Below are 13013 nucleotides of genomic sequence, written 5' to 3' on the forward strand. Positions count from 1 at the left end.
CCACTGCTGTTGATGAATTCACACATGATGCTGAAGTTTCAAAACACTGAAGCCTGGACAATATTTTTCACAAGATGGATTGGCATTTTTAATAATTCCCAGATCCCAAACACATATGAAATGAGCCCTTGATGAGAAAGGTCTGATTACAAATAACCTGCAGAGAGATGAAAGTTTGTTTTTAATATCTGCCTTTGACTTTCAAGAGGCTTCAAAAGAAGGCAAAGACTAGAAAACAGTTTGATTTAATACTGTTAGATGTGTGAAATAAAATGCTGGACAATAAGAGATGTAAAACAAGCAACAAGTGCAAATGACTTAAATCAAATTAAAGAGCTAATTGAAAATAATGGAATTAAACCCTTTTTTGGTTGTTTTTATTCATCTGGTTTTCAGCACTGTTTGCAGCAGCTTTTTTTTTTTTTTTTTTTTTTTATCTTCTTTACTTTGAAGAACAAACTTTCTCTGCCATGAAAGACAATGATTTTAATCAGGCTCTGAAATGTCATTCTCTGGGGATGTGGCTGTTAAATGCCAGCGAGGAAGAGAAGCAGCATCAACACAAACCAGCAGGGCAGCCACGGAGCGAAGCGGCCTCGGCGTGCAGAGCTCTGATACAACATCCGATACCGAGATCCTTCAGCTCCCACCACAGTGATCCTCACCAACACGACCTTGCTTTCATTCTCTCTATACCTCAAGGAATTCTTTTTTTGTAATATGGACACTCAAACCTCCAGCTGAGCAGATCTCAGACTCCAGCGAGGAGCCATGAGGTATCCGCCGGTAAAGTTCTGTTTTCAGAATAGATCACCCAACGTGGAGTGAATGGTTTTTTTGTTGGTTCTGTTTTTTTTGTTGGTTCTGTTTAAGCAACTGAAGGTAAATGGGGTTTACATGAGGGAATTTGGGTGGGTTTTAATTCATTAAAGCAAAGGAGTGACTCCTCTGCAGTGGGGTTGGTGTGACTGCAAAGCTGCCTGTGCTGCTCATGGCTGCTCCTGGTTCTCCTGGGAGAGGAGGTGTCCCAGCAGGAGCACAACTCCTTCTGGCTCCTCACTGCCCCACTTCTCTTACCCTGCCTTGTAGTGCCAGGCTGACTTCTCCTTGCTCTCCTCTGCCCGCTCCCAAGCCTCCTCCTCATCCTCCAGCTGGGTTTGAGCTCCAGGGCAGGGATGGCTCAGCAAAGGTGCATTTGCCCAAAGGGCCTGAAGCTTTCAGTGCTTAGAAAAATCCTGCTGAGCAGAATCGAGGATTTTAAGGGTCTTATTAAACTTAAATGATGATTCTGTGATTGCAGAGCACATCTGCAGGGGCTTGTTACCCACCGACCTCGAATGAGGCTTGGCTTTGCAGAGCAAAATTAAACCTGTTATAAGCATTTTGTACAGAAAATTCCCCCATAAAACCCGGTCATCAGTGTTCAGAAAGTTTCTTTCTTTTTTTTTTTTGACTGCAGGCTCACAGAAATAACTTCCCTGAGGAGTTCAGAGGTGGGCAGCACAGCAGGCTCAGCTGCTCCTTGGCTTTAGAGGTTATTTTTGCTTTACTCCATCCTGCACAGAAGCAAACCTGGAGCAAACGCTTGGAGCAACCTGGTCCAGTGGAAGGAATGCAATGATATTTTAGTTCCTTCCAACCCAACCCACTCTAGGATTCTGTGATTAACTTTTCTGCCTTTCTCATGGGCAGCTTAATTTTAAGTCTTGCAGAAGAACAAGGGGAAAACCAACTGAGACAACACGAGGACAATTCCCCTGCATGTGGAAATGTTTTTTTTTTAACTGAAATTATTTCCCCTGAGTACTGCTGCACTGCCTCTTCATTAGAGGGACAGGAGAAGTGTGTGCTTGCTCAGTGCTGAGCTCTCATGGTATGCAGGGGTTGCATAGAAAAAATCATTCCTGGTGCTAAAAACCAACCTGACACTGCTCCTTAAGTTTAGTGAAATATCCAATCAGTCTCAGTGGGTTTTTCAGGAAAAGGAATAAATAAAATAACAGGAAGAAAAAAAAAAAAAGAAAAAAAAAGTGGGAAATAAAGAAGAGAAAAAACCCACCAACCCCGGTGTGTTCCCATAATAAAGGGTCTAAAAATGCCCCACTCATTGATGCAAAATTACACTTATTGTTTATCCTCCTTCTACTTCACACAGCTTTATACAATACACACCACGAAAAATACAAGCAAACAACCGACACATTAGTTAAGAGACCTTCCATTTTACTTTGGCAGTTCATGATAATGGAATTTAATTGTGGAAAAAGCTGAATAATTTTAGCTGAATGTCATTTGGTTCATTCAAACTGGGAATCAGGGACATTTTTAACAAAGGTTTTCAAACTTCTTTTGAAATCAGGAAGCTGCTGTGCACAGATAAGGGGAGAGGTTTGAGGATTCTCTATCAGAAATTTCAAGGTTTTTTCCATCTGCTTTTTCACATTAACTGGTAATTATCCAGAAAGGCACATAATAGTGCAGAAATGACAGAAGCTGACAAAGGTTTTCCTAAGATATGTAAATTGTCAGTGATAGGCAAGGTGCAACAGAAAGGCTTTCTACAGCACAATTATTTATGCCAGTTTCATTTGCTTTTAGGTAGCACTGATGGTTCTACCCCACCGCCGCCTTTATCACAGGCACTGCACATTCCCTCACCACCAGCACATAGGGAAGGTGGCAAAAACCGAGCTTGGAGCTTGGTGGTCTCCTCCAATGCCTCTATTTTCTATTAAATACATGCACAAGGGGCTGTGTGTGGAGATATTTCTGAGGTGGTTATTACCTTCCCCTTCATTCCTCACTCTGCAGAAATAAATCAAGAATGTGATCCTTCCCAGTGAAACAGCTCCCACATGGTGGTGGTCTCAGAGCCCACCTTCCTCACAGCAGCTGTTTGAGGGAGGAGGTGTTAGAAGGAACACTCAGCTGATTGTCTCTGAGGTTCGTTAGCACTCTGCTAATTGCCTAATTCCAGCAGACAGATGAACCCCTTAGAGCTGGTCAGATAAAGCCCCTTCCTCCAGCTCTCTCTGTGCAGAGCTTCTCTTGATGGGGTTGGAAAGGTGGGTGGTGGGACCACCACTCCATTTGCCTTTGAAAGTTCATTCTGGGAATGTAGAATCGAGGAATAGTTTGAGCTGAAGGGGACCTTTTGAAGGTCATCCAGTCCAACGCCCTCAATGAGCAGGGAAGGCTGATTTAGGTACCCTTAGGTTCTATTCCTCAAGGGAGGAAAGATCCCCTCTCCCTAAATTGTCCCCTCAGTCTCAGGTATATACCCGTGGTATTACAAATATGCCATCCCCTTGACCTGTCCCAGCAGGCCACCGGACTGGGCTCCAGCTCTTGATCAGGGTTTTACAAGGATATTTTAAGTCTCTGTTGTGCAGACAGAAGCATTGGGTTTTGATAAATACCCCCTTGCCAAAGGAGAATTTGGGCTGGGGTTCTGAGTCCTTTTGGGAATTTAATTCTTATTTAAGTAGAGAGTAAGGGGCTGTGCTGGGAGAAATTCTGCCTGACCTCCCCCTCATCCAGCTCATAGCAGAATTACAGGTTTTAATTCACCTTTCCTGGGAAAAGGACTTCCCACGTAACTTCACATGTACCAAGAGGTTATGGGATCTTTAATGCATGGAAGGATTTCACCTGCAGTACTGGCACCAGAGGTGTTATTTTGGGATAATCACTTCCCATCAGCACCTAAGTGATGTTAAAGTACCCTGATGGGAGGAGTTTCCATGTGTTTGTGGGGGTGGAATTAATTTCCTTTATGGTAATAGTCCCTGAAGTTAATGGGTGCTGAGAGAAAGGAAACAAGATGCAACACAACAGATTTGTATTAAAAAAAAAAAAAAAAAACAACAAGATTGCATTTGAAAGTCAATAGGCTTTGCTATTAACTCTAAGGACCTTTTCTCCTATCTGGTGCTTTGTTTTCCCAAATCAGGGAGGTCAAACTCGAGTGAAAGGCTTTGGGAGGGATGGAGAGGAAGGATTTCATCCACCAGAGCCTTTGGGCTGCAGCTGGTGCCCAAGGAGTGTCTGTCTCTGCAAGAACCAGCTTGGGGTTGCTTGTTTTCCTTATTTTACTTGATTTTTTTAAAGACAGATTTTCTTCCAGGGGCTTTTATGACTTAAAGATTCAACAAAAACTTCCAAGAGCTTCTTGGTCAGGATGTGCCGGCTCTGGGGCTTTGGAAACATCTCAGCAGCTGATTTTTGGGGGCTGCAGTCCCAAAATAGCTCATGTGTTCATGTCCCCATTCCTGTTAATTCCCAAGACTCCTTCCTTTCCCTGGGCAGTCTCTGGTCTTGCTGGAGGGGCAAAACCAGCAGCTCCAGCTGCTGACACTGGGCTGTAGCTCCAGTGAATGCTGTGAAAGCAAAAAAAGGCATCAAACGTGCCTGGGTTTAAGCAGAAGTCTATAAATTATTAATTGCAAAAGGAAACCCCAGCTCATGCTCAGGGGAGACCCCAGGACAAGATGAGGCGTGGGACCAGCTCCCAAGCCCAGCTGGAAATGGATTTTGGGAATATGCAGGTGAATTAAATGAGGTGTGTGGGCCAGCAGCATCCTGCTGATGTTCACACAGAGCACTTAGGATATTAAAAAATTGCCTAAGTGGTAATTACATCCTTAAACTTTCTGGATTTTATTTGGTTTTACTTTTTTTAGGTTTCTTTTTAAAAATAAAGTTTAAATTAGATCAAAAACCAACCAGCCTGTGGAGATGGTCCCGAGTGGTTTGTGCACAGCAGAGCTGAGGACTTTGGAGTTGTCATGCACAGACATCAGGTGAGAGCTGGCAAAAGCACTTTGAAAAGGTACAAAGGCACTTAAGGACAGGGACCCTGAGGATGCTCAATAAACAGTCACAGGAACGGTGCCTGTGCCGTGAATGTGACTTTGCCATTGTTGCACATTTTTGCTCCTGTTTGTAATGACATTTTGGCCACTGTCTAAATACACAGAAATGGCCTGAATGCATAATCTGGATTATCTGATGTTAGTTTGAGTTTTTGGAGTTTTTTTTCCCTACAGCCTCTTGGTAGACTTTGAAGGAAGAAAAGGGGAAAAAATTAAACATATTTCAGAGTAATTGAACTGTGTTCACATTAACTTACACTAAAATTATTTTTAATTAAATGAACTTCCCCTGTTTGTAGCTGGAAGGTACTTGTGTGAGATAAAAACTCCATTCTAATAAAGCTGAGACTCACCAGCACTTAATTAGCATCACAACTCAAGGCAGAGGGAGCAGGGAGGTGGGTCTGTGCTGCTGGGTGGGATTTTGGGAAGGGATGCTCAGCCCCCATCCCGGAGCCCGCCCAGTGCCGCGAGGAACACCGGGAGGGGAAATCACACCTAGGATTTGACACAGTTTGTGGCAAAAGCAATTATAATTAACATTATATTAAATATTAAGTCAAGATCATAAAATGTTGATTGGTACTGATTAGCTGCATAATCCATAATTAGAAATCACTGCACCCTTCAGCAGGTACTGTAGTGCCTTGCCTGTGATTTCACCACTAAATTAAGCGAGAGTGATTCAGCTTTTGCCCTGAGTTTTACTCCTGCATTTCATTTAGGGTAGAAGCACATCCAGGTAAAGAAAGGCACGGGAATCTGTTTCCACTCAGGCTGCTCCCAAATTACCCATCCTAAGGGCAGCTCCCCCCCTCCTTCCATGCCCATGGAGAAGCAATGGCCAAATTGCCCTGGATCATTCTCAGTTCTGCTTTGGATATGTCTAAAAGATGTAGGGAGAAGCTTTGGAACTGCCTGGGGAAGTTCTGGGGTCCCCATCCCTGGAGGGGTTCAAAAGCCACGTGGATGTGGCTTTTGGGGACATGGGGTAGTGCTGGCCTTGGCAGTGCTTGGGAGATGGTTGGTCACAATGATCTTAGAGGGTTTTCCCAGCCTAAATGATTCCATGACTGGATGGATTTCTGTATCCTCTGAAAATTCCTTGTGTATTTCCTCTCCCCAAAACAGGGACTGCAGAAGGTCGAGCTGAGGCCGTGCCCTGCTGGCTCAAGCCAAGATGAAGCAGCATTAGGCAGCTCCAAGGTAATGATTTCTTTTTGGCCCAAACTCAAAATACACCTCAGGACACCTCAGCAAGGATGGAGCAAAAAGAGATTCTTTATTCTGATTTGATTTTAGAAGACCAAACCCATCTGTGCCTCACTCATTAATGGGGTGGAAACAGGAACCCTGTGGGGAGGTTGGTGGCTCTGGGCTGAGGAGCTGCTGCAAGAGGGTGAATTATTCGGGGTGTTATCAAGGCTTGCTGCAGCAGCCATGGTTTCCCCTAATTTTATGGGTCCATTTATCCTGGATATCCATTTGTAATGCATAATGTCATCATCACACACTGAGAAACGCTCAAGTTTTGTTGAAGTAAAGAACAAAGTCCCCTAAACCATGAGGTTTTATGTCTTTCCTGCTAATTTCAGTCACTGCCTTGGCTGGAGACCCAGCTGTGATTTTCCACAGTAGAGCTGGATAAAAATAATAAAATTTGGTGGATAAAATCCTAAACCCATGGCAGCCTGGCTGCTCCTACTGGAGCTCCAGCAGCCTCCTTGCAGCCGAGCTGATCCAGAGGGACCCAGGGAGGCTGCGCTGGGCACCCGCTGGCAAACCCAGGGCAGCAGAGAGAAAACACATTGTTGTAATTTCCTCTTTTCCAAAGGCACTTTGGAGTCCTAGGGAAGAAATCTTTTCATTCCTTTTGCTGTTATCTCTGGCTCTGATTAGCATTGCCTGGGAGTGGAGCTGAGGTTCTGGGCAGAGCCTCAATCAATTAAATCAATGCGGCCGTGACGCTCCAGTGATTTTCCCTAACCAAGGGTTGAGCCTAAAAGGAGGGCACAGGGAATCACAAGGAATGTGGTGCTGGGCAGGTGGGGAAAAGCAGGAAAGCTGGGCTAAAATCCCTGTTTCCCTGTGCTGGATATCATGGAATGCAGCCCTGGACTGGGTCAGTGAGGTTCTTGCACTCACACACTCACTCCCACAGCATTTTAATTATTCTCCTTGTTATATTAATGACCATATTTTTTACTTAAATTAATTAATTTAATTTTTATATTTATAATTTTATATATTTATATTATTTCTATATAATAATATAATAATATATATTTTATATATATATCTATTTTATATATGTGTGTATATATATATTTATATATATATTTATATATATATATATTTATATATATTTTTATATATATATATATATATATATATATATATATATATATATATATTGTGTGTGTATATATATATATACTCATACATTTTTATTTAAACTAATGAGATGACATAGACCATCTCCATTTTTAATAGCTACTTTTGGCTAGTCCAGGGAATCCTCTGCCCTGCCTGAGCTCCTCGAGCAGCCATGTATTCTGAGAAGATTTTTGTCCAACTACAAAGCATCCAAACCCCACTGACATTCTTGCAACAACCTGAAAACACCAGCAAGCACCAGAAAACACTCCCAAACCTGGTGTGTTCTTTGCTGAAGCACTGAGAGTGTAGGGGCTACCTCTGGGTGAGCAGCTAAATAAATAACTTCAAACATTTAAGAAGATTCCCATGCCATGACTATCAAAACCAAGGTATTCCCACTGTTTTAGCATTTTCATTTTAAAAAATAAAAATTGTAAAAAAATAAAAGCAGAATGTCCTCTCTCTGTCACCCTTCCTTGGGCAGGAGTGCAGGAGGTGCTGGTCGCAGGGTGCTGCATTCCCAGTATAAAACTGGATTTGCTTCTCCTGCCTGGGATGTACAGCAAATCCCTCCATCCAGCAGACAGCCTTTTGGCTTCTGGAATACTGAAAATGTCTCTTTTTTTTTTGCCTGCAGAACCAATGCATTAACTCTGAGAAGGGGCAGCACAAGGAAAGCCTGGAGCTGCTGCTCGCCCTGGAGCTGGAACATCCTTTGAGCAACAGCAAAGCAAGAGAAAGCAAAAACACCCCTCTAAGATGGCTGCAAACAGAAGGTCTCTGCAGTCCCTCCTTAAACACTGAAGATATTTTCATTTAGAAATATCTACTTAAAGGCAGGTTTAATCTCAAAATGGCATTTTCCACTTAAAAAAAAAAATCACATGCACACAAAAAACCCCACCTTCAAAAATGTCTTGAGTTATTTCTCCTTCAATTTTTTTTTTCCAATTAAATTAATTTAAACAGAGTGAAAAATGCTTTATGCCCTGAGAGCCTGAAACCTCTGGTGTCAGCTGACACGGGCACTTGTGCTCTCAGCTTCAGCCCTCGCTGCAGGCACCTCTGCTTTGAAGCCTTTGAAGTGTTTGTGGCACAGGAAGAGTCTCTCCTCAGAGAACACCAGTTATTTTACAGATATTTAATGTGTGAAGTGTGTGTGCCTGTGTTTGGGTTCGGATAACAGGGGTTTCACAAGGCAGGTGGGAAAACAGGGACGGGATCTTGACTTGCAGAACAAAATTGAAGGAAAAACCACCTTGAGAGCATCTCTTAAGATGCTTCCAGCCTTCATCAGCACCATCCTGAAGATGCAGATGAAATTATCTGACCTTCAGAGGGACCAAAATATTTATTTTTAGTGCCTTTAGAATTCATTCACTCTCCCAGCACCAGGATTTCCTTTAGAGGAAAGGATGCCACCAAAAAAGCCTGGGGACACCAGGAGCAAGGGGCTGAGGGTGCCCATCCCCACAGGGCAGCTGGTACCACCCCCCGAGTTTATTTTAGGGATGTGATGCAAAAACCTTGCAATAAATTTGATTAATGGCTGGATTTTGGAGCTAATTATTTAACTCATGTAATGACCTTGCTTGTGATTTGAGAGGTAAAACCTCTGCCTGCATTTCAGGGGGGCTGATGCAAAATCTCCACCTCAACACCCAGCAGGACCAATTTTGAGGCTGATTTGTTTAAATTGTTATGTTCTCCTTCTTTTTTGGGGGGCAGGGATGCCCAAAGGTTGATGCCTCTGTTTCAGAACGAGCCACATTTATTCACTGTGCACTGCAATTATTCCAGCTTGTAACCAATGAGGTTTAATTAATATTAAAATCTTAAATCAGCCAGCTCAGGCAATGTTATCTGAGCACTGATGGTTTGTTGAACATCTTCTCTCATGGACTGGTATTTAAATAGAAGAAAATATTAAAAAAAAAAAAATTCTTATATCTGAAATGGAAAAACTATTATGTTCTGTGACTTTGCAGAGTTATTTTTGAGGACATGTAATATATTTTTGCAGAGTCTCTATTCCAGGAGAGGCTCTTTCTTCTTGGTGTTTGTTGCTTCTCTTCATGTAAACACAAGGAAATATTAGGTAATGGATAGGGAAATACATAGATAATATAGAGATACATAGAGAATATAGAATAAACCCTCTCCTTTTCAAAAAATTGCCCTTCATGCTACTCTACTTTTAATTTTTCCAGCTTTCCTGCTGCACTCTGACTCAGCCAAGGCCAGGTGAGACTCTTTCCTTCTTTGCAGATCCTGAACTTTATAAAGCTTCAAACTACTTTTCCACAACCAAATATTTAGTACCTGCCAGACTATTGTTTTCCTTTGGTATTTATTTTAACAATAGTCCCACTCTTTAACCCACTGGTTCTTTTGAGTGGAACCAAGGATTCATCCGATCCAGGAGATAAGAGTATCACCTGCCCTCCTGACAATTTCCAAACAAAATGCAGCACAGAATTTTGGCTGTATCTAGAAAATAGGTGATTTTTAATTTTTTAATTTAAAGAGGAGGAGAGAATACTGTAGGAAAAAAAAAAAAAATATGAGAAGGAAGAAAGAAGATCAGTGAATGTCCAGCATCGATTTAGAAACAGGCTCTGCCAGGCAGGGGGAAAAGGAGCCTTTCCCAATCCATTCCATTTATGGTTATTAGTATTGATATTGTATTTTTCTTGGCTCCCAAAAGGAAAAGTGGGAAATGAATTAGGGGAAAAAATACTTTTCTGTAAATATTTTTTTTCCAATTCAGATGTTTTCTAGGAAATGAGGAGGGGGGAAAAATCTGCTTCTCAAATGTCAAGGACTTGAAAGACTAAAAATACATCACCGGAATAAATAAATTAACCCAGAAGACAGGACTGATGCTCTGCAGGCATCAGGGATTAAATAAATTCACTAAATTCAAAGTGGTACCGCAGATAAGAGCTCTTTGTGCTGCAGCATGTACAGCTTATTGATTCTGGGATTGAGGTGCTGTGCACTCTTGTAAAGGGGGCTCTGCCTGATATGGCTGAATCCTGCCCTAACGCACAGCCCCGCGCGCCGAGCGTGGAGCCCGCTCCCCTCTCCCCATTTGTTTTAATTTGGTCTGTGCCTTCATTTGCTGCACCACATCTGTGCCTCTCCCCCCAGCACTGCCTGAGGGACAAGGGGCACTTCAGGAGGTGCTGAGCCAGCAGGATGGGGCTGCTGCAGGAGAGGGGCCGTGGGCACCTTCCACAGGGATGGAACGCTCCAGCACTTCCCTTTGCCTGCGGGTTTTGGGGCACGGAGGGGACAAGGGGTCCTTAGGGGAGCAGCTCCAGTGGGGATCCTGGTTCTGCACACTCACATTTTGTTACAGGAACCACCAAGGAATGTGTCTGACCAAGGTCAAAACATGACCTAGACAGATGAGATGAATTTTTCCAGACCAAAAAAAGAAAAAGTGGGAAGGTTTGTAATAAATCCCAGAGGGGCTGTTCCATACACAGCTGGAATGAAGATGGGCAAGTTCCAATTTACCTGTTTTCCATGGTAGAGGATGCTTTCAGCCCCTTGGTCCGATGCTGAACTCTCAAAGTCACTTCACACTAATACAGAAGGACATTTAATTCCTCCTTTGGAAGCTCTCCTGGTGCTCAGCTCAGGTTTCCTCCACAGGTTGCTCTGAAGGATGAGCAGATTTCTCCAAACACAGAACTCCATCATTTCCCAAGGAAGAGAAAATCCTCCAGACCTCTGGAGGTGTGAGGAAGCAGCTGGGCAGGGCAGTGACGCTCTCGGGGTGTGCTAGTCCCCTGGGCCATCTCCTGGGGTGAGGTGGAGCCAAGTACCAGCACCTTCCCAGCCTCGGGGCATCCCTGGCTGCTGCCTTCAGAATCACTGCAAAAAGAGCTGATCTGACCAAGGGGAAAGACTTTTGTCATAAATTGTTGTCCCTTAGGTATGAGGGAAGAGCTCGGGGAAGATGCCATGGCATGAAAGAAGTTGCTACAGGGACTTTTGGGTGACCTCCCCAAATCCCTGTATTTCCCTCAGGTTTGGCAAATCTCCCAGTATCTTTCACCAAAATCAAGCTCTTAATCTCAAGACACCTCTCCTACGTAAGGCTGCCTCCTGAGCACGATCCACAGGGCCCGTGTTTCAACACCCAGGATTCATTAATATTTCCTGCAGAGTGCTCAGTAAGTAGCAAATAAAGCAGGAAGTGTCCCAGATGTTGGAAAGAAAAAATGGAATTATTCATTGCTTACTAACATCAAATGCTAATGTGAGAAAAGCATCCTTGAAGAAATCCTTGACTAAAACTCATCAGAGTGATGTGAAATCGCTGTTTTAATTATGCATTTTGAATGTATTTATTAGTCCCGGTTCTGATCTGACTTACAGATGTTTAGCAGTGATAAGGGTCTGCTGCAGCCTTCGGAATTACTCATGATTTATAATGACAAAACTTGGATCAGAATTAGGTCCTTGTCACTACTCTATAATATCCTTTCATCAAACTTCACATTCAACAGATGAAAGCGAACGTGGTTTCTGCAATTTCCAACTCTACCACTGAGCCCATGATTTCCTTTTTTTAAAATTTCTCCTACAGAAGTGATGACTCTCACAGTAAATTTTGTCTGCTTGAGTTATACTTGCCACGAGAAACTTGAGAGCAAAGAAATTGGAGTCTTTAATCCACCAAAATGATGTATTTGGCCTTGTGCTGGCAATAAACATGAAATTTTAATGAAAGAGTTAATTGCTTTAATTATGCAACTCTACAATCTCATTCTTTCTTATTGTTGTGACTATTAGATAAATATCTAATATTGGGAGATTTTCCAAACCTGTGGGAAATCCAGGGATTTGATGAGGTTATCCAAAACTCAAAACCAGACAACAATTGGATGTGATCAATACCACATATTTAAAATGAAACACCCTCTGTTCAAGAATGATTCAAAGCCATGTGGTTTATTTCCAGAGAATGATGGAATTTTAAACTATTGCTTGTTCTAGAGCTGATCCAGAAAGAGCAAGTCTCCAGGGATGCTTTAGTCCCCAAGGCATGAATGCATGATTAAGCTAAATGTATTCCATAAATGCCTTGATGACATTAAACTAAATTTTTTAAAGAACAGATGGAGAAAGTTAATAAATATTTCATTCTATAATATAAAACTCACTTCTATATTCACAACTTCAGGGATCCTCAGCTTCACAGATATCAATAAGTCTGATGGATTTCTTTCTGCATTCTCATTCTTCTGCCCTGGTGTCTCTTATGGGATCATCATTTCTGCATGCTTGGATTGTTTTATGGGATCAGTGAAAGGCAAGTGACTGTAAATCTTGACCTCTTCTGCTCCTAGATTGTATACTTTTATTCTTTGTGACCATAAGTGTTCATCTCCACACTGAATAGATAATTAAATGACAAAAATTATTCAAAGGGAATTTATAGTGAGAAATTATCCCTTGAAGAACTGATGTGGAACAGGCATAACCCAAGGAGAATCAGGAAGAAAAAAAAAACAGTTTAGAATGGCCAAATAAAACACTAAAATCTCTGTGTAGTTGGGAATGTCATGAAACACCCATTCACTGGGAAAAAAAAACATTATTTTTACCTGCACATCCCAATTCTATTCAAACAAAATTTCTATTAAGGGAAAACAGTGTGGATATTGCTTAAGAACTGTAGCCCAGGCCTGTTATTCATATGAAAGAACTAATCTTTACATGGGGGAATTACAATTCCTCACT

The 13013-nt window shown here is 42.2% G+C and overlaps 1 long non-coding RNA gene across 1 annotated transcript in view; it reads left to right on the plus strand.

The window, feature by feature from the left end:
* Nucleotides 1-9402, plus strand: part of LOC137482332 (uncharacterized) — a 52413-nt gene extending 43011 nt beyond the window's left edge. The window contains exon 3 of the long non-coding RNA XR_011004016.1: nucleotides 7891-9402. This is a non-coding gene — a long non-coding RNA (uncharacterized lncRNA). The remainder of the gene's footprint in view (nucleotides 1-7890) is intronic.
* The last annotated feature ends 3611 nt before the right edge of the window (nucleotides 9403-13013 follow it).

The sequence above is a fragment of the Anomalospiza imberbis genome, chromosome 14 (genome assembly GCF_031753505.1).
Source record: "Anomalospiza imberbis isolate Cuckoo-Finch-1a 21T00152 chromosome 14, ASM3175350v1, whole genome shotgun sequence".
Lineage (NCBI taxonomy): Eukaryota > Metazoa > Chordata > Aves > Passeriformes > Viduidae > Anomalospiza > Anomalospiza imberbis.